Below are 22364 nucleotides of genomic sequence, written 5' to 3' on the forward strand. Positions count from 1 at the left end.
GGAAGACAGAACCACCGAGCCAAAACCTGAACCCAAGCAGGCAGGCAAAGCTCTGCTGCTTGGCAGTCAGTAGAATTTTCTGTCCTCTCTTCACTCCGAAACTCCTCCTTCCAGGCCACCCACCTTGGAGCCTGGCAGCTTCTCTTCTTGCAAGGCAAAGAGAAAATGAGATGGGTGGGAGAAGAGAAGAGGAAAGAGGAGGGGAGAGAGCCCAGCATGCCTTGCAAAGGAAAGCTGGGTCTTGGCCCTCTCCCATGCCCTCTGGACATTGTCTTGGAATGTCCTTCAGAAAGCAGTGGAGGAGCCCACAATACCTTGGGCCTCACCTGGGGCAAGAACAAGAGGAGGCCCGAGGGGAAGCGTTTTGGAAAGTTACAAGTAGCTGAAAATAGGGTCTTAACACAAGCAAGCTTCCTCAACCTTGACGGTAATAAAAGCAGATAATGTGTGAGTGAGCCAGAGAGAGCATGCTGGCAGGGGCCGCAGAGGCCGGCCGGCTGCATGCAGACAGTTTAGAATTCAGAGGAGATGCCAAGTGAGTAAACAGCGAATGAAGGATTACCCGGATGGGCCAAAAGCAGGTCCAGCAAGAATTGGACAGGGACATGTCAGGATCCACAAGCACTCAGACTCCTCATCGGGGGGTGAGGCCTGGCAAGCGACAGGGTCTTATCCACGCCTTCCCTGTTTCTGCTCTCTCTTCCAGCAGACATCATCATGGCCTAGGGAATAATGGCTCACATTTGTACTGTGCGGAACAGTTTGTGAAATGCTGGACAGTTTACCGAAGGTTTCACATCCATTATCACACTTAATGGAGGTCATGAGGGCATCTTCTGCCCAGTCACCTCCTCCCTACATCACAGCCACTCTCCCGTCCCACGGTTCCTGGCCTGGGATAGCTTTGAGTGCTGGTCTTCAGCTTCAAAAGGAGGGGAGACAGGCTATCTGTAGACTACAAAGATCTGCTAAGGCCAGAAGTCATCAGGATCAAGGCCGTTCAGGATGGACAGGTTCAAGTGGCAGCTCCATGCAGGGTATGTAGCCAAGTTATCCAGGAACCTGCTGCTCTCCCTGCCCACCTTGTTCCCAAAGCTGATGAGCTGCCTGGGCAGCCATGAAAACGATCGCATCCATCAGAGCAGCAGGAGCCCAAGAAAGGAGGAGCTCACATGAAGGGCCTCTTCGGCAGGAGTGTGGAGCAGGGGCAGGATCAGAGATGTGTGATGATTAAGTACAAGCCTTGACCACTAGTTACTCCTATGAATAATGCATTGTTGTGCCTTGGCCTAAATCAGCATCTTATTGTTATTAATAATACACGGCAGCACAGAAGCTGGGGTTGGAACGCTGTGTTGTATCTCATTGGAGGATCTCAGAGCACTGCACAGCTCCTCATACTGATGACTCAACTCCACCTCCCCAGGCTACAGGCTTCCTTGTGGGCCAGGAAGGGCACCTGTCCTTCTCTGACTTCCTCCCACCTGAGGCTCGGAGTCACAAAGGCCACATGAGTGAGGACTCATCCATCCTGGATTTCAAGTACTCAGCCAGGGCTTGGGGTGGGGGAGGGGAGTACACTTAATCTTTGCCAGCTCAAGGGCTCTTGAAGATGCAAGATTATGTGAAGCAGCTTCCAGAGATGTTTAAGAAGGTAAGAGGTAACTGGAGAGGGACTCCAGATGTGGGCAAGAAGGATGGAGAGACACTGGTAGGGATCTGAATCCAGCTCTGCCGCTCATCAGTTGTGTGACCTTGGGCTGCTCACTCCGCTCTCTGTCCTCAGCCTTGTGTCTAGGACTTAGGGTGTCCCTCCTGTCTGCTATCTCACTATATTACAAGACAGCTGTCACAGGGTTAGTGATTAGGAGGACGGAGCGGCGGAGCGCTTCAGTGCTGCCCGTGGTGCTGAAACAGATGTGGGCCCGGCTATCCCTGTCCTTGGTGCTGAACAGTCCTCAGTCCCAGAACTGTGGCCTCCTCACTGCCCCCATAGAGAAGGACTCGAGACGGGAACCTTCTCACAATTATAGCGCAGTAATTATACATCTCTCTCTTCCTCGGCCTGTCCCTTCCTGACCAAGCCCCAGCTGAAGCCACCAGAAGACCTCCAGAGCTCCTTTTCTTTAGACGGTGGGGTCCCAGCGAGTCACAAGTCTCTCCGCTCAAGTAAATACCACACCCTCTTCCCTCTAGGCAGTCTGCCACACTGCCTCCTGGTGGCAGGCTGGGAACTGCACCCAGAGCGGGAGCACAGAAGGTCCCCAGTGGTGGTGCAGGGTGCGCCGGGAAGGAGCAGCAGAAGGCCTGGCCCCCGCCGCCCCCTCACTGCTCCTAGGGCAATCTGGCACTCTGAGCTTACATCATTGCCCAACACATGCACGCTCCAACTCGTCCGTCCTTGTCCTAGCCTGGTTGGGCGCCTGGCTGCTCGGGTCACAGTGCAGACTGAACAGATGACCAGACTGCACCAAGCGAAATGCTGATTCCTCGTCCAGGTGGTGGGCGGTGTTGACTTGACAAACACCACCCTTTCCTCCCTATGATTTGCTTCCCTCCGGGGCAGAGGCTCCATCCCCAACAGCCACCCAAATGAGAACCTTCTCATAGCTCTTCCCTAGAAAAAAAATGTGAGGCGCTTGGAGAGGAGGCCATACCCATGAGACAGGCCTACTCTACAGGGGAGAGGCTCTCAGTGAAGCAGTTGTGCTTGGTGATGCTACAGATCTACGTTAGCCTGACTGGCTGAAGAAACAGCCCCCCCCCCCAGTCACCCAAAACAAAAAGCAGGGATCAGGGGCTAGCGACAGGGCTCAGCAGGTAGAGTGCTTACCTAATATGTACTAGGTCCTAGGTTTGATTCCCAGCACTGGGAATAATGGTGCACACCTGTAATCTCGCACTCAGGATGCGGAGGCAGGCGGATCAGGAGGCCAGTTTGGGATACCTGAAACCCTACCTCAGGACGAACAAACATAAAAAACACCAAAGACAATCCTGAACCACAGATTCTCGGCATTCGGGGAAGGAGTGAAGCTAATTTACTTTAATTATAGTAGAGCCATCATTAAGCACTTGTTACCTACTAAGCGCCACGCTAAGATGATGCTCAACATGATCTCCTTCAGCCTTACAAACACCCACCGGAGGAAGCACCATATTCAGCCTCTTACGAATGAAGAAAGTGAGGATCAGAGAGCTGGAGGGAGCCCTCAGAGTGATGAAGATTGGCATGGGAGACCCTACCTTTCACCCTTAAACTTCAGCTATCTTCCAGTGTTCCCGAGGCCGCACCATCCCTCGGGTATCTGCAAGACCATTCTCTCCTCCCATCACCCTCCCCTCTCAGTTGAGAGCCACATGGATGAGACGGTGGCACCTAGCACTCGGCAGTACGCGTAGCCTTACTAAGTGTTGTCATAGCCGCCGGCTGAACTGAGCCTGGTGATACTGAGGGGTGAGGGCAGGCAGGAATGACCTCACAGGAGTCGATACTAAGGCTCAGAGGAATAAATGGCTTGCCCTAAGTCTCATTTTGAGTCAGAACTCAGTTGAAGGCGCTGGGCCTGCCAGCATAGTGCATATTTCCCACTTGTTCAAGGCTGGGGTCCTGGGTACACAAGGCTGGAAAATCCTCGGGGCTACAAGGCTTTCTGAGGCCCTGACCCGGGCTGCTTCCCTTCTTCCTGCTCCCTAGAGGCCACCAGCTGGCTCAGCTTTAAGTTGGAGTCTTGGAGTCTCATTCTAAATGGTTTTTTTCTTCCAGGCAATTACCTCCTGCTAATTAGGAAGCCAGGCTGCCAGTCCCAGGGCCCCCGGACTGACCCCTTTCTCAACCCGCAGGGATGAGGGTGTGTGGAGGCAGTGAGTGGCAGCTCTAGTCACAAACACTTCCTGGGTCAGGGCCGGTCAGGGCAGTGGGGGCAGTGGAGGATCAAGGAGTCTCAAGGACATGGAGAAGGGAAGGGAAGATGCTGGCGGGGTGGGGGTGGGGCTGAGTGGGAGTGAGCCGGGAGACCAGGAGCTAGAAGCAGCCTAGACACACCCATGCAGAGTAATAGAGGTCTGGGCAGCAGAAGGGGCCAGAATACCTGGGAAAACATAGCTACAAGGAAGTCAGGAAGGAATGGGATAAAGGAAGGAAGGAAGGAAGGAATTCCAAGGAATTGACACGGAGACAGACAGACCTCCGTTCTTCAGAGAGGAGAGAGAAGGCACCCCATAAGATGGCCAAAATTACAAAAGAGGATGGCAGAGAGGGAGCTACTAGGAGACTCCAAGAGGGAGACAGAGACAGGAAGGACAGGGAGGGAGGAGGAATCACTGGAAGAAACCCCAGGGAGGAGTGGAGAATCGGGGGGGGGGGAATGACTTGGAGTGGCAGCTCCCAGAGCCCCAAGAAGGGCTATTTCTACATCATCGTCCTTGAGCCTCCCCAATGTCAGCACCCAGCCAGCCGGGCCTGCATGCCTTCCTACACAGCCACAGGTGCGGGCCGGCACGATGATCACCCAGCTAGCTCGTGCCCCAGATGTTCCACATTCTGGGGACAGTCAGCTGACTTTCCTCCATGTCAACCTGTAACCTCTTTGAGTGGACTGAGCCAGGGGACCCTCCTGGGTCACAGTAACATAACTGGTGCGTGTGGGGGCTGTGAGCTGCAGCCTGTCTGTGTCTCAGCAGGGGGATCAACACACAAAGAAGTAGTGATTGGCCAAGGTCATACAGCCCATGAGTGAGTGAGGAAGCCAGACACAGAGGACTCAGGGGCTAAGTCCCAGTAGGGGGTCCCATTCTCTGCTGGGCAGCAACAGCAGATGAATGTTGATCTTGGCTGCCAGCAAGTCAGACCTTGATGTGTACCACATGGAAGGGAGCAAGTGTGGTCAGGGGTTGAAAGAGAAGCAAAAAAAAAAAAAAAAAAAAAGGGGCGGGGTGCTGGGTAGGAGGGCTCTGCAAAGGTGACCATGGCAGCTAACATTATTGAGTACTTACTAGGCACAGTGCGTCACCTGCTTAACACATGATGTGTGGGATTCCATTTGATCCCCATGACAACCCTACCACCCTATTATAGTGAAGAAACAGAGTCAGAAGAACTAGCCAGTGAAATGGTTCTAACCTGGCGGCCAGCCAGCCATGTTGAGGCCCACCATTGAGAAGATCACTTCACTATGGCATTATCTGAGTTCCCAGCTCTGAAAATTTAGGCCCAAAATGTCAATGGGGCTGCAGTTTTTCTTGCTGCATGAAAGGGAACACTCTTGTTTGTTTGTTTGTTTGTTTGTTTTTTAGGACAGTTTCTCTGCGTAGTTTTGGTGCCTGTCCTGGATCTCGCTCTGTAGACCAGGCTGGCCTTGAACTCACAGAGATCTGCCTGGCTCTGCCTCTGAGTGCTGGGATTAAAGGTGTGCATTGCCGCCTGGCATGGGAGCACTCTTACGAGATCCCACATTCAGTAAGTCCCATTTCTAGGCACTGTATACAGCCTAGGTTCTAGTCTTAGCTCAGCCACTTACTGTGGGACTTCAGGTAGGTCATTTGCCTTCTCTGGGGCTTGGTGCTCTCACCTGTAATGTCTAAGAGTAGGGACCAGATACCAATGACGGCTCATGCACGCATGGTGCCGACCTGCCGAGAGACACAGTTCTAGGTGGTTTACATCCCAAGATCCCCAGAGGCAGCACCGTTATCTCCATTTCACAAACAGGAAAGGAGGCACTGCAAGGTTAAGCTACCCAAGGTCACAAAGAGAATCAGTACACAGCTGGTCTGGGGTCTGAACCCATCACTTGTGTGTCTACCTGTGCAGGAGCATGTGTGTGCCAGTGCAGTGTGTGCGTGTGTGTGTGTGTGTGTGTGTGTGCATAAGCTTGTGGAGGCCAGAGGACAACCATGGATCATGTTCCTCAGGAACTGTCCACCCTGTTTTGTTTGTTTTTGCTTTTTACATCTTTATTATTATTTATTTTGTTTGAGGGGCATGCAGGCACCATAACGAGCATGTGGAGGTCCGAGGACAGCTTGCAGTAGCTTTTCTTCCCTGCCATCATGTGAGTCCCAGGGTTGAGCACAGGGTTATGCTTGGTGGCAGGTGCCCTTTCCCGTGGAGCCATCACGCCAGCTCTACCTTGGTTTGTTTTGTCTTTTTTTTTTTTTTAAACAGGATCTCTCACTGGCCTAGAGCTCACCAAGGTGGCTGGACTGGCTGGCTGGCAAGCTCAGGAATCCTCCTGTCTCTTCCTGCCCACTGCTAAGATTACAAGGGTGTACCACTGCGTCAGGATTTTGTTTTTAAATGTGTATTTTGGGGATTGAACTCAGGTCCTTTGCTTTCAAGGCAAGCACTTTACCAACTGAGCCATCCCCCCAGCCCAGAATCTGATTGTTTTTGATCCAGAGCCCCAGGGGTCTGCCTGCCACTCTGCATTCTCTTGATCATTTCCCTGCATGTGACTTATCCTTCTTTACCTGATCATCAGTTCTTAATCAGTATCTACCTGGAATAGCCATACTGGGTCACATATGCCCACAAGTATTCCAGTACCAAGAAGAGGCCAACTCTGGTATGTGCTTAGGCACACACACACACACACACACACACACACACGCACACACACACACACACACCCTTCTGGGTTCTGGTTGGTTTGTGGAGACCTTGTGCCATGCTGCAGTGCATAGCCACGTGGTAGTGACGTGGGCCACCACACCCTCTCTCCTCTGCTTCCTTCTAGTGCCTGGGTGGCTGGCACGTCACACCACACACCTGCTGGCACCCCATCCCCACTGCCTTCCTCACGCCTCTCCTCTAGCAGAAGCAGGCACCTTCTCCAGGAAGGAAGCAGGCTCAGGCACAGCCTGGCTCCCACGGCCTGAAGATGCCAGCCAACTTGGGGGTGGGAAGGGAGGAAGAGGCATCAGCATGAGGCTCCGGGGGGCTTAGGGTCTATGATTCCTACCAAAGACCAAGTCTTCCCTCGGTTCTGGCTGTCATAGCTCAGCTCTCACAACCCTAAGGATGCCAGCCCCCCTTGGTCATTTCCACAAATGAGACAGACGGGGGACATGGGAACAGAGGGGCTAGCCCTTACTCCCAAGCAGGGTGATAGTACCACCAGGGCCCCTCTGGCTGAGTTTTAACTGCACCCCTCCACCCCATCCCTGGTCCCTACGCTCTCCTCCCCCTGCCCAAACATCTCAGAGTTCTGGGTATTTTTAGGCCTCAGCTGACAGGCTGTGAAATCGCTCCCTTCGCACCTCCCCAACCAGGCGGGGGCTGGAGAGGGAGGAATGAGGTTGGGGAGGGCCACACAGACAATTCACTGGGCTCCTCCCAGGCTGGCAGGTGCCAAGCAGTAAGTGAGGGGCTCCTCCCCTTTTCCCCAGATCCTCTGGCCAGAGGATCCCTCCGCTTTGCCTGGAGAAGAGTGAAAACAGTACAGAAAGGGACCTCTACGCCATTCACAGGGACTGGAGAATGAAGGGTTTGCAGAGGACAGCCCTAAGCACTAAGGAAAGCGCTGGGACACCCTCTGAGTCCGACTCTGCAGCCAAGCCAACTCTAAGCACTCCCTTCTGAGAAGTGGACTGAGAGACAGGCTGGCTGGGATCCTAGTAGGACAAGGGAAGTGCTAGGCAGCATAGCTCAGTGGTTACCACCCAGCCTATGGACTAAGAATGACTCAAATTCTTTATCCTGATTTGTGGAATAACCCAGCCAAGATCCTCTAGCTCTCTGGTCCTCAGTTTCCTCACCTACACAACCTAGAAAATAAGGTCTCACACACACACATACACACTCACACACACACACACACACACTCATATGCATGAATGGGCACACAGACTCAAATGCCAACACATGTATGTGTGCTACCAGCACCTCAGCGTAAAGCTGTTTGCCCTGGGATGACTGTTCTCAAGGGAAATAGGAAGATCTATCCAGACCCTGTTGGAAATGGGCCCCTGTACCAGGGGCCATGGGCATGGGGTGGAGTAGCTTGCTCGGTTGTCATGGAGACAGTTTAGCTCTGTTGAGACTCTGGAGCCCAGACCTGGCAGCATGAGTGTGAGTTCCGTGGTTCCTGCTATGGCCTTACCCTGATGCCCAAAGTGAGGGGTGGGGTGCAGAACTAATCATTAGCAGTATTGCCTATGTCCCTGGGGCCCTGGAACCCCTCACCTTGGCTCCCCACCCATCTCTGAGAGGACTTTACTAATGGCCCCAGTGCTAGAAGGTCCTCTCAGGGTCTTTACTGATGCCCATCCACACTGGCTACCATCTGACTGCCCACTTCCCACCACCGGTTTGCTAAGGCCAGGACCCAGGTCAGCGGAATCCTGAAAAATTAAGGCCTTGGGCTCAACCCTGTTCGGGTGAGAGAATGAGGCAGGAAGCCTGAGACAGAGCTGGGCAGGTATGTTCCCTGGTGAGACTCTAACTCCATTGCCAGCTTGCTGCCAAGCTTCCCATCTCCCAAACTGCCACACCATTATAGTTCTTTACAGTGATCTGTTCAAAAGGCTTCCATTACCTTACGAAAGCAAAACAAAACTGGGGACGTAGCTCGGTTGGCAGAATTTTGGGCTAGCATGCACAGGGCCCTGGGTTCAATCCTTGGCATTTCATAACCTAAATGTGGTGGTATAAACCTATAATCCCAGCACGTGGGAGGTAAAGGCACAACAGAAGCCCAAGGTCCTCTCTGGCTATGGTAGAAGTTCCAGGCCAGCCTGGAATGCACGAGACCCTGTTGCTCCACCTGTCAATAGCCCCATTCTATAATCTCTGAAGCCAGGCCTTTCCTAATCTGGCCCAGTTTACCTTCCCAAGACTCACTCTGGACTACCGCTCCCCAGAATCTCCCTTCCAGCCAAGTTCAGGCACTCCTCGACTGGCCAAGACCTCTCAGGCCCCTGAACTTTCGCGTGTGCTTGCTCCCAATTGCCAAATGCCTGGCCTGTGCTTCTTTCTACGGCAAGCTCTTCTTTGGCCTTCAAGACCCAAAGCTCTACACCCAAAGCTCTTGGATCCCGCAGCACGGCTGGAATCCCGAACTGACTTCTAATTGCAAGTCCCTGCCAGGGTGTACTGACGACGACGGACACGTTACGTGCTTAGAAGAGCATCCATCACACAGCCAGCACCCCACCAATCTGTGTTATCCTGACAGCTACTGATTACCATGGCCTCGGTGAAATCCTCCCCAAAGTCTTCCACTGAGGAAGTGGCATACACGTCCTTCCCGGAGCTTCCGGAACCCCCGTCCCACACATCAATCTCTCAGAACGGGGTAATGTTGATAACAGCTGCCCTTCCATACCACGAGTGTTTACTATGTGCGAAGCTCTGGGATGACTGCTTCTTTTTGCCTCATCCTCCAGTCACCCAGAAATGAAGAAGCATCCTCATGCCCATTTCACAGAGGAGGAAACTAAGGCAGCAGGGGAAGAGCGAGACAGCAACAATTACCTCTACAGGAGCTCACAAGGACAGCAGATGGGTCTAGGGCCCTGGCTTTAGCAAGGCATCCCTGGTAGCACACGTGTAAGATGCCCAGCATATACTGAGTGCTCTGCAAATAAGAGGTTGCTACTATAGTGCTTCTGCTAATATTAGTGGTGGGGAGGTGTTGGGTGAGCCGAGAAGGAATTCCTTAAGCTACACACCCTGCAGAGCACAACCTACTCCATTCCTAGGGGAAGAAACCAGAGTCTCAGAGGGGTCCTGGGTCTGTTACACATAGGATCAGGCATGGGGAAGACAGGGAACCCTAATATCTCACTGGGCCTAGAGACCCCATGGGATGTTTTGATGAGCAACTCCTCTAGGGGGCTCTGGTGTACTCAGATTGGGCAGAGCACGAGAGGGCCTGCTCTGGGCTGGCCAAGTCAGCCACAGCTCTCTGGCCCTGCTGACACTATCCCATAGTAATGAGACGGATCCAATTTGTACCCAGAGCCCCACCGGGAGCAGCTGCCGCGGCAGGGTTTGAAGTAATTTAATTGGACACATTAGCCACACAGCTCTCTCCTCTACTCCCCTGTTTGGGGCTTCACGCAGGCACCCCTTTCTCACTTACCCAGCCCTGGCAGGAAGCAGGCGCACACACCACCAACCAGTTAGAACAGACTCATTGGCACCCTTCTTCTCCTTTTTTCTGGGGTTCCTGGAGGTGCGCAAACCCGAGGCCCCTTTTTTGCTGATGCAAACAGTAGCTATGGAAGCTTATTGAAGCCGAGACTCAGACCCTCCCTCCTGCCTCCTCCACTGGGAAGAACAGGGTCACCCCTTTCTCTCCATCAACAGCCCCAGAAGCCCTCATCCTCCCAAGCTCCAAGGACACTGGAAGGAGCAGGGCCAGAAGCATAACACTGTTCTGACAGTACGTTTGGTTCTGTCACTATCAGGGTAACTACTGATTCAGGGGACAGTCCTTCTCTTCGGGTCTTGGGGAGGGGTGCAAACACACATGCATAGAATCAGAGTCACTAACACACAGATGAGTTCAGTTTAACCCAGCTACACACACAGAGCCACCCAGCATCATGGTAATCTTGTATCTGTATACAGAATACACCCACAACCATCCCATGTCCACACCCATGCATGCTTACTGCTAGGTGAGGCCCTGCTCCCTGAAGATGGAAGCCTCAGAGGTAGCCAAGTTGGCAGGTTGAGGGTGTGGCAGGGGGCAGGCAGGATCCCTAGAGAGCCCTGACAGGCTGAGTACAGGGCCGGGGGAGGTGCCCTCCCCAAAGCTTTCCGTCACAGCTCCCCATGCACCTCAATGCACCTTGCTATGAATACACTCATTAGCTGCTGTTTACAGCGGGCAGGGCACTCGGCACTCGGATGAGCGCAGCTATCACGGCCAGCCAGCTGCCGCCCGCACACGCACACACGTAGGTACACACAGCCACCAGGCTTCTCCCACCACCCTGTCTTCCCCTTCCCCCTCACTCAAGCCCCACATGCTCTATCACGTGGACATACCAGTTTCCCAAACATCCCAGCCCACCCTATAACTCAGTTTCAGGCCCAACCACCCAGGGTGACACACCTTTCCCAAGGGCCCCTTGCAGGTAGAAGCTGCCAAGCCTTCGAGAGGAGCCGATGAGCCAGCCCACCTTCCTACCAACGGGTCAGAATGCAGGAATAGATGCTGGGCTCTCTCCAGTCCCTTCCACAGGTTCCACTCTGTCTGCCAACTCTGTTCTAACCCTCAGGGAATTCTGCTGGGTGAGACAAAGCTTGGCCCTCCAGAGGCAAATTGGACAGAGACCAGCAGGGCTACCCCCTGCTGCCTGAAGGTCAGCACCTCCATGTCCATGGAACTGGCGCAATTCGCTTGGCACCACTGGCTGGGGTTCCCTGGCAAGGTAGAAGGGTACCCAGGCTTAGCCTGGCACAGGCTGGCTCCGGCACCTGGCCAGAGCAGTGACTGCCCTGATAGAGAAAGCTGACCTCATTGGCCACGAGTGCCACCTGTGGGCACTGACCGTGGAATGGGGACTACACATAGAGATGTCTGTGCCCACCTGGGATATCTGGTGTCTCCTAGGAGCCCACGGAACCAACTCCTCCTCCTCCACTCAGGACTAAGCCTCCCAGCCAGCACATGGTCCCCTCAGCAGCTACTCCCTGCTGTTCTGGGCCTCACTCCCCTGGGGGAAGCAGTTATTGAAAACGGTCCATCAGATTCAATAAGAATTCAAAGTCCCTGAGAGAATAGAGGGGTGGGTGGAGAGTGGGGGTGGAGAGGAGGGGACCACATGCTCCTCCTTTGCCCTTCCCCCATGGCATGCTTCAATATTAGGCCTGGAGGGCCCTTGCTCTGTTGCCCTTGGAGCCTGTGGGTCAACTAGGCCCAGGACCAGCTGCCCAAAGACCCGTCTTTGCTTGCTTGATGACCACCTGGTCCTCTGCCTTCTAGTTTTCCCCCTGCCCCTCCCCACCACCTACCACAAGGTGGCCTATCACCACGATCCAACCTTCTCTGGCACCCCTACCATCAAGGAGAGGCTGCAGGACCATCTCCTTTCTCCATCCTTGGGTTCATAAACACCTAGCCTGATGGTCAAGCTGTCCCTACAAGGCCACAGAACAGCACAGACCAGAGTCAGTGAGAGGTCTGTCTCCTCAACTCTATAGCTTAGAGGGGCCCCTATACCCAAAGGTCATCCTCCCCTAACCCACTGTTAGACTTACTCATCCTCAGACCCCATCCCTGCCATACCCGTTGGAGGGACCAGTGTTCTGAGGTACTACCCTCTGCCCCAAGCGCAGGACACAGGCCTAGCAGCAAACGGAGCCTTTTGTGCAGATGGGGTTAGCTAGACGAGGAATGTCCTTTGGAGAGCAGTTGTCAGGGAAATTGTGAGATGGTCTGTCTTTGTTGGATTTCCACATCACCCAGCCTTGGCCCTGGCCCCGTCTATGGTCTTCATACCATAAACTTAACCTGTTCTTTCAGCCCTGACTCCAGCTTCACACCAACCCCTTCATCAGACTCTGCCCTGAAGTTGTGCCCAGGGAGTAGATGGGAGATTTAGACAATTACCTTGCCATGCCAAGGCCCTCTGCCCTATATGATACATATAACTCTGGCCCCTTTGCCCCTAAGGAATGACCTGCCTGATGGAGTGTCTGTAGGGAACAGAGCCCACTAACAGGTGGGACAGACGGAGGCTTCAGACACTGCTGTCCAGTGGGACTAACCAAGTCCCAGGAGCCTGCTGACCAAGTAGGAAGCCCTCAGGACCTGACCTCTCCTTCCCAGCCCTTCTCTTTGGCCTTGTTCACTAGCTCACCGCAAGGTCACTTCTCCCTCCCTCCTCCTTCCCGCGGCTGTCCTGCCTGTCCCGCCTGCCCACTGCAACGCTGACCCCTGCAGGCCTGCTGAGGCCCTGCCCAGCCTGGGGACAGGCCGTCAGAGAGACAGACTAAGGAGGCAGGCGAGGCCAGCTTTGGGATGCAGAGGATAAAGGATGGGAGAGAGAGGACAGAGGAGGCTGAAGGTACAGGGTAGAGGTGGCTGGGCAGGCTGGAGTAGGCTCTCATGGGTGTGCATGGGAAGGAACAGGTCTGCATTCTCCATCTGCCTCCTGTTCTCTTCCATGGCCCCTTTCTTTATAATAACAGGAGTAACAGTGCCCGGGGGCCAGGGACCAGGTGGGAAGGGAAGAGCACTCATCAGGTGAAGTCTTGGTCTTAGGATGAGCCCTATGGGGACCTGCAGAGTGAGCGAGCAAAGGGAGAGAGCATACCATAGGAACCCTCTGGAGCTGGCCCGGGGCTTGATGAGCAGGAGGGCCTAAGGTATCTTTTATTTATTTAGTTTTTAATCGGGCAACCGTGGGCCACAGGTGTTCCTGAGAAGGGTGGATGAGGAGACCAGGCTGTAAGAGGTACTGGCTCCCGTGGGACCCGAGGGGAGATGAGGGACTGGTCTGAGTCACACAGGAGTTCATTTGCATATCTCACTCCTACCTGGTGCCAGGCAAAGGGGAGTTGTGGGTGGTTAGAAATGGGGGACACAGGGCCTTAGCTGTGGGTAGCAGAGCCTGGGGGACTTTGAGTAAGCTGCTAGGGATGGGAGTGACATGGAGCTAGAGGGATTCTAGGAAGTGGGCAGTGACACTAAGGATCACAAAAGGCTCCCAGAGATCCCGACGGAGCAGGATCCAAACATACCTTACCCGCTCGCTACAACCTATTTTTGTTTCCACCAGCCCAGTGCCCACACAAGAGAGAAGAAAACCTCACCAGCTTCCTTCACAGTCAGAGCCAACCTTGCCACAGGCATTGGTGGACCCTGGAGTTTTCCAGGGGCAAGATAGGTAAGCAGGAAGGGAAAGGTTCAGAGGCTGCCAGCCTGTCAGGAACAGCTGTGGAATCCAGGCCCTTTGCCCAGAAGATGCCAAGCACATCAAGTTGGCCTCCGTGGAGAGGGCAGAGGTGCTTGGAGGAGTGGTAATGTCACGGTGCCAAAGTATCAGAGGATAAGAGTGGGTGGGTGGAAGCATGGTCCCAGGCCAGTGGCCTAACAGCAATGGAGACTGCCTCCCCTGCACTCCCTTCCACTCTCATCCTGACCTGGGCTCTGAACTTGGTTGCTGAGCGTGAACCAAGCAAAAAGATGCCCCTGCCTTTGGTGCAAGTGTAGGAAGCGGGCTTTCCCAGGGGAACAATGTCAGGCTAGGTGACCTGGGTTCAGACAGATGAGGGGAAGGGCCCTCAAAGGTAATGTCCCTTCAGCCCACACCTAGAGGACATTCAGAGAAGGACATGAAGCTCCAGAGGAGACTGAGGCTCAGACCCAAGTCCCGAGTGAGTACAACGTCTGCCACCCAGTAGGTCAATCTCAGTGGACTTGGAGTGGCCCTCGAGAGAAAACAGCGAGTGTGGATTGGACACAAATGGTCAAAGCCAGTGTCCACCAGCATGCTGTGCACAGCTTCGGGGCTTGCGTCCCCTTCTGTGGAGGGTTTCAGGGCTGGTTTTTCTCACAGCACATGCCTCCCCCAGGGCCCACAGCAGGGAATCCAGAGACTCTTGTAGGAGCAGGTCTTAGGCTGGAGCCCCACTCTTAGCCTAGCCCAGAAACAGAAACCCTGGAGGCCAAGGGGCTGAACTGGGAGAAGTGGGGGTAGGGGGGTTCTGCTGGGTCTGAAGGAGTATCCCAGGTGGGAGCTGGAACTGAGCGTGGACAGGAGCTGCGGGGGACCTGTCTACAGGTGGGCACTGCGTGGGGGAGGCGTCAGGAGCCAAGGAGGAAATGGCAGAGCAATTTCCCGAGGAAGGAGGAGAGATTCCTGGCTTGGGCTCTAAGGATGCTAGAAGGATGCTAAAGCCGACAGTGGGCTCCCAGGCCACTCCCTTTTAGAAAGGCAAAGGGGTGCGGCCCCCTTCCCCACCCTCCCTGGTAGGACTGGAGTGAGTTTGGTGTTCTTTGCGTCCCCCTCCCCAAGCCCAGGAGAACATTGCCCGGCCACCCCCATTGTCATCAGCCGCTGAGATTTCTCTTCAGGTACCCCTGCCTCCCCTTCACCGCTCTTGCGGTTCCCCACCCCCCAGAAGCCTCTATCCCCCGCCGCTGCACCAGATTCCCACTTGCCCCCTGGAGCCCTCTCAATTCACAGTTGGCACCACAGATGACACTCCGCTCCTCTGTGCCCACAATCTTGGCCCAAAGCTGCCAGGATCCTCCTTGCCCCGAGGTTCCCCAACATTGACATCCCCAGGGCACCGGTGTTGGGGAACAGGGGGTACCTCTGAAGGCACTGCCCCGCTCCCACGGGGACAGCAGCTCCTCGCTCCACCACACACGTTGTCCTTGGGCTGCTGGGGGGTGGGGGGGAGGTCCTTGTGGGGACACTGCGAACCCGGCCCCGGGCATCCAGCCTAGCAACGTCCCGACTGCGGGGTCTAAGTCTGAGTCTCTGCCTTTGGAACCCACGCCCCCGGGGCTGGGATGACCCTGGTAGGAAGGGGTACAATTCGTGCGGCTCCAGCCGACAGCAGCCCTAGGCTGGGGCTCCGAGACGGCGACCAGGCGCTGCAGCCATCCTGCCCGCCGGTGCGGGGCGCCCCAGCCCGCGCGGGGCCGCGCTTACCTGGGCTGGCCGCCTCCGGGTCCCGGTACATGGTCCCCTCGTCGCCGGCTCCCTCCGGGCTCCTCAGAGCCGCCTGCGGCCGCGCGCTGCTCTGCCGCCGCTGCAGGGCATGGGGCCGGGCGACCCCCGGGGGCGGGTCCGAGGGCGGGGGCCGCGCGGGCTGCACCGAGCCGCTGAGCCGGGGAGCGGGGGCCGCCCGCCAGCCCTCCCGGCCGCCCGCGGAGCACGCTGCCGCCGCCGCCGAGCCGCGCGGAGCCTCCTCCCTCTGGCCTGCGCGCCGCGTGTGCGCGCCGGAGCGTGTGTGAGTGTGTACGAGGCGGAGAGTGTGTGTGTGTGTGTGTATGTATGTATGTGTGTGCGTGCGTGCGTGTGTGAGTGTGTGTATGTGTGTGTGTGCGCCCGGGGCACCGCCGGCGCCGCCCGCCCGCCGCCGAGCGCCACGGCCACTGTCACTGCTGCGCCCACTACCGGCCACGCGCTGCACTGCAGCCCTGGACTGGCCGCCGCCGCCCGGAGCCGCCCCGAGGGCACGGCCGCCGCCCCGCACACCGCAAACGCTCACGAGGCCCCTGCCTGGAAGGGCCGCGGAGCTCCACGGCTAGGGTCGTCCAGACTATAGAAGACGTGACCCACTCGGCCCGTGAGCCACGGGTGGCGATGGACTCGCACGCCACCGGGTCGCCCAGCTGGCCATCTCCTCCGAGGTGCCCTCTGACTCCGTTCCGAAAGGCGTGGAGATCCGCCCCGGGTTTTCCGCTCGGTGGCCGCTCGAGGGCGTTAGCTCCGGACTCGGAACAGTGGAGGACCAGGGAAGAAGGGTTGGTGGGTATCAAAACCAGGAGTGGAGTATGTTGCCAGTTCTGGGCCTCGGTCTGACAGTCTTGTCTTTCTCAGAGCTGACGCGCTGCAGGAACAGATAGGACTAGAATCTCCTTCTTCCGTGGGGTACTACGTATGGCAACCTTTCCCACCTATTCCAGCTCTGTGAAAAAAGAAAGCAGCTGTTAGCCCCTATTCATTCCTCTCTTGACCCCGTTCTCCCGGTCCTCCTCTTTCCCTTGACCCAGTGTGCCCCTGATAGAAGTGATATCCCCTTCTGCCAACCTTGAGGATCTCTTGGGGCACTCTCTGCTATCTGCTCCCTGTATCTGTTTAACGTTTTCCAGATCTGACAGCCTCTGTTTTTCTCTACAGAATCGGGACTATTTGATTCTGGGGCGGGGAAGAGACAGAATCATGTCTCAAGAACTTTGAAGGCCCAGGACCGAACCATGGGGATCAGGTACCAGGCCTCCTTACACACATCTTCACAGGGACTCACTTCTCTGCCCTCAGTACACACAAGAATACAAACAGCCTAGCTCACAAAGCGTCACAGACCTTTCCCGCAGTGCGTGTCTGGCCCCTACCCTGCCCTGAAAGGGGTGGGTAAGACAGCGTAATTGTTGGATTACAAACGTCAGCATCTTCCTCCCATGCAATTGACAAGTGAACCAGCCTTTCCAACACTGAAGGTTTCTGCTCCCAGAAAGCCACCTAGCTGGCTTCATATTGTGTGTGTGGCTCATGCCCTACCATACCTCCACCTCCTACGTGGTACAGCCAGCACCCATGGGGACAAATATTTGTTCCAAGTGTCCCTCACTGTGCTCGTGTATGTGTGCGTGCGCACGCGCGTGTACACACACACACACACACACACACACACACACACCACACATTCACCTCCACCCACAGCTTTTCCGGCTGAGAAATAGATAAGGAAATTCCCCCAGCAAACCTTCTCTAAGACTGTTCCGGTGGAAAACAGATTTCCTGGGACTGAATATTCTAATTAAAAATGGAAGGGGAGCAAATGGAAGGCATGTGTAGGTTAGGGCCTGTAATTCCCCAGTGGCCAGAAATCTCAGCCCTCACCCTGTGGTCAAGGGCTGTTTTGTTCCACATCCTGCAGCCATCCTCACTCACATGCAGCCAAGAACCCGGGAGCCAGCCACAGCCTGTGTGTGTGTGTGTGTGTGTGTGTGTGTGTGTGTGTGTGTGTGGTGGGGGTGTCTCTGAGAATCCTGGGAAGCCAAGCCAGTAGGCTGGGGTTCTCGGGTCTCCAGCCTTCACTTGTACCACCTTCCAGATCCATCTTCTTCTCTCAGTGCCTTCTAAAGAGTGAAGAGTGCACTGTCCCCTACCCCAGCCATCAATGGGTATACAGGAAGGGCTCCTCTTCAGAAATCTTCCTACTCCAGATTCTCCCACCCTCCAGAGAGAGTGGAGAGGGGAACAGCATAATCCCTTGCCGTTGTAACTTGACAGGTTTTTTTTTACTGCGTGTCTGGAAGCTCCCAGTTTCTCAAAGCTGATGAAGAGGACATCAGAGAGATGACCGAAGCCACCTCCTCAGGTGACAAATGATGAAAGTCAAGCCCCTAGAGGAGACCCAGGGAGCCATAAACTCTGAGAGCTCACAACCCAGGGTTCTGTTAGGGGACCTGGAGAAGTCCTTCGTTTAATTCCCAGATTTTTGCCTGCCATTCTGAGATCCATGAAAAGATCCTTCCATTTGCTTCCAACTCAGGGCTTACAAATAAAACTCACCTCATTCTCTCTCAGCAGGCACGAGATAGCCACTATTCTAAACAGTGGAGATGGACAGTCCCCCAGACATGCTAGATAAAACCTCAAGAGATCGCTTTGTGCAAAACAAGGCTCCGGGGCATTGTGGGTTTTGATTTATTTCTTTTTTATTTTTATTTTTTGAGTACCGGGGACTGAGTCCAGGGCCTTATGCTTGCTAGGGAAGTACTCTACCATTGAGCTAAATCTTCAGCCCCCTGAGACTTTGAAAACCCCTTTTCTGTGGGTTTCAGGCACTTTGTTCAGGGAAAGCAGCAGCATTGGAAAGAGGACAAAATACACATTCATGTGGCTCTGCCATTCACAGCTGTAGTTAACCTGCACAGACACATGTCTCGGGGGCTTGGTTTGTTCTTTCTATATAATGAGGGTAACAATACTTATTTCTTTGATTACCGTAAGATTAAATGTGATACCATTAATGATACCTGAAGCATCTGATTTATTCTTGATATTGATTCCTTTTTTTTTTTTTATCTTTAAGAGAGACGCTGTATATTCTCCATTCTCATGTTTTGCTTGTTGAAGAAATCATTTCAGAAGTCTAACCTCAAACCATTTTGCTACATTTGAAGGCTACTCTCTTCTGCTGGAGCATCCTGAGAGCCCAGCCAGCTGGGAGTTCCTGCCTTCTAAGCACTCAAAAGGACTAGGCAGAGGCAGGAAATGGAGTCTGCAGGAGAACTCAGGTCCTTGGACAAAGAACCCAGAAGACTGTGAATTACCCCCACCCTGCTCTCAGGCTCTGACTCTTCTTAGAAGAGGTCCTGCGCCTCTGGAGGGGGGACTTCAGGAGAGGCCCTTTCCTTCCATGACGCTACCGCTGGGTGGGCCCCTGTGTCCTGGGTTCCATGACGTGGCAGGAACCTAATTCCCCAAGGACTGGCTTGCTGCATGCCTTGGACCCCTCAGGCCTGTTTCCCATCTGGCGCAGTCATTGAAATCAGGTGTCCTGGGCCAGCTGCAGGCTGAGAGTAGGAGCAGGGAGGGACATTTTGTCCCTCTGGAGCAGATGCCAGGCCTCTACTCTCCCAAACAGGGCCCCCGAGGCCACCTGGCTGTGTTGCTAGGCCACGGCATGGAGGCAGGGCTCCTGGGTCCGCCAGCTTCTTCCCTGACATGATCTCCATACTGCTGTTTCCCTACAGCTCCTGTCCCCTCACCCCCACCCACCAGACTACAGGATGAATTATTAATAAAAATGCTGAGGAAGCTGTTTGTGTGTGCGTGTGGCAGAACAAATACACCTCTCTCCTTGTCACCATCCATGTGGCAACAGACTCAGACTGAGCATTGGCCTGATCCAGCAGTGACACATCAGAGCCTACACAGTATACTAGGCCAGCCTAAAGCACTTGTCCCACAACCCTGTCCCCACCCCCCAGCCAGCCCCTTCCTCTTCTGCAGAGGTCCGGAGTCTGGAGTGGATAAAAGCACAGGATTAACAGATCAGCCAGTGTGGTGCTGCATGCCTGTAAATCTAGTACTTGGAAGGTTGAGGAAGGAAGATCAGGAGTTCAAGATTAGCCTGAGCTATAAAAGATACTGTCTCAAAAGAACAATAAACAGATGCCATCATCCTAAAAGGACAGGACAGCAAGGACCAAGAAGGCAGTGGCAGCTATCACCATGGCTGTCTCATCACAAGGAGATGCAATCAGTGCTTTTGGATTTCCTACCCATGCCCAGCCCTGTGGTACTCCTGCTTTGGAGGCCTAGTCCTAAAAAGATGGGGTTTATGCCACAACATCAAGAGCATAATTCTAGTCCTGTGCTCTGTTCCTGCCTTGTTTCTCTAGCTCTTAGTCTAGATGGTTATCTCTGGGCCTTGGTTTCCCCACCAGGGCTAAAAATAGTACTGCAGAGATGTCAAAATATGTTGGCAAGATACGGCAAGATGTTTTTCCTAGCTCCCCAGACGTGACCCCAAAGCATCAAGAATCCTGACCCAGGCTGATCTCTCTATATCTACAGGCACTCAAGAATCCCCCAGGCTGCTGCAGGTCGAGAAGCATGCATTCTCTTACTAGAAGCCCCGCCTCCAGATCACCTGTCCTTCCATGTGTTTCTCTCCATCTTGATTCTCTCCCTTTTTAAAAAATTTTAAACATTTATTTATATCTTGTGTGTGTGTGTGTGTGTGTGTGTGTGTGTGTGTGTGTGTGTGTGTGAGCATGCACATGCCATGGCTTGTGGGAATCAGTTCTCTCCTTCCACTGTATGAGTTCCCAGGACCAAGTTCAGATCATAGGGTTTGGTGGCAGGTGCCTTTACCTGCCAAGCTATCTTGTGCTGCTGTCTCTGTTTCCTCCATGTTCCTCCTGATAGCCATCCATACTTCACTCAGCTTTTGTAGCATCGGCCCCCAAAGCCCCCAAGCTGAAAACAGGTGGCCTTCTTCTAGTCAGCTCCTCCAGGGACAGCTACAGCCTTCAAGGGAAGCTTGATCTCAGGCCTCTTCGTTGACTGTTGACTCTTGGGCTGCTCCAGACCCCTGAGACTGACTGAGGCCCCTTGGAAACTCCTCAGCTTGCTGATGCCAAGCTCAGGGAGCTGGGGTAAGACCCTCAATTCTTCCGAGAATCTGCTTACCATTCTGTGCCATAGGGATGCTGTTTTACCATCTTGGTAGTGTCTCGAGTCCTGGGGATCTCATTCCCCTAGAAAAAAATGCAGACATAGATACAACATTTTGCTTATCAGTAAGTGTGTGGCCTGAAGTTTCCAGGAAAAGCTCCCTTGTCCTGAAGCTTCTCTTCTACAAGGTGGCTTCCAACAGTCTCAGCCCAGTTCTTTGCACTCCTGGCCCTCCCTGTGATGACTCTGGGTCATGAGAGAGGTGGGCTGGGGGGATCTATTCCTAAAGCGTTCCCCTCTAGCCTTTGTGGCCTCTCCCTTCAGCACTGCTGTGGCTGGAGCCAGCCTGTCTGCAGCTCCGACTGGTGTTTTAATCCTTCTTGGAACCCATTGAACCGGCTTCACCTGCCTTTCAAGGTATTTAAAGGTTCTTTGACCAAATGCTTTTTGATCCTCCATTGATGGGAAGCAAGCAGAGGCTCTTGCGCCAGCTGCCCCATTCCCCCTATGTGATTAGTCTCTAAGAGCTCTTTTTGATATTGCAGAAACTGTCTGTGGTTTGTTCAAAGCCCTAGCTCTTGCCACTACCTCCCCCAGAGAACCAAGCTGGTCAGCTCCAGCCTCCACTGCCCATCCCCAGTGATGGCCTAGTTAACAGGGGCCTCCCAGGATCAAACTCCTACCTAGACTGCTTTAGGACCCCAGCCCCAGCCGAGTTGATAGAGAATCCAGTCCTCCTCCTCTCAGGGAGCTTCCTGGAGTCTGGATAAGATGGGATGAGGGATTAGTGGCCCCTAGACTTCAAAGGACCATACCTCTGCATCTACCCCCTGAGGAAAGACAGGCCAGAGGGCCCATGGGGTCTCTGGACCTGTTTTCAGGGTCTGGTTAATGAGGTATCTTAGCTTGATACTGAGGAGGGGAAACTGAGGCTCTGAGTTCCAGATTCAGAGTTCTGTGTGTGAGAGGACAGAAACTAGAACATATTACCCAGTGTCTCCCCCCCTCCCAACACACACCTGTCCCTTCAAGGAAGGACTTAGTGTATCCCAGGTTGGTCTCCAACAGGCTATGCAGTCACGGATAACCGCGAACTTCTGATCTTTCTGCCTCTATCATTCAAGGCCAAGGTAAAAGGCACCAGTAAGCCCAGTTTACGTAGTGCTGGGGATGGAACCAGCTAAGCAACCACTTTACCATTCCCATCCCAAGATCTCTGTGCTCCAGTAGTGGGCAGCTCCCAGTCTCCAAGGAGCTCCTCGGCTGAGTTTTGATCCAAAATTGGAGGTTCGGGGGTTGGGGAGGGAGACCAGGTGCCTTTGCTCCTAATAGTGGAGAACCTGTAATCGCCCAGCTTGGGGCCCTGGATTGCCTGCCACCTCTCAACTGGAGCCCAGAAAGGAGCGTCCCTCTGTGTCAACACCAAATCGGTGCTGGAGCGCGAGAGTAGAGTCAGGGTCCTTACAGCAGACTGGCGAGGACGGTGTGCGCGTGCGCAGAGGGGGCGTGGCGGCGCCCTCGTGAGCTGACAAATT

The 22364-nt window shown here is 54.4% G+C and overlaps 1 pseudogene; it reads left to right on the top strand.

Annotated features, from left to right (window-relative positions):
• The first annotated feature begins 15479 nt into the window (after positions 1–15479).
• The window catches only part of LOC131900564 (large ribosomal subunit protein uL16-like), a 76241-nt pseudogene continuing 69356 nt past the window's right edge, over positions 15480–22364 (top strand).

This window comes from Peromyscus eremicus, chromosome 1, assembly GCF_949786415.1.
Source record: "Peromyscus eremicus chromosome 1, PerEre_H2_v1, whole genome shotgun sequence".
Lineage (NCBI taxonomy): Eukaryota > Metazoa > Chordata > Mammalia > Rodentia > Cricetidae > Peromyscus > Peromyscus eremicus.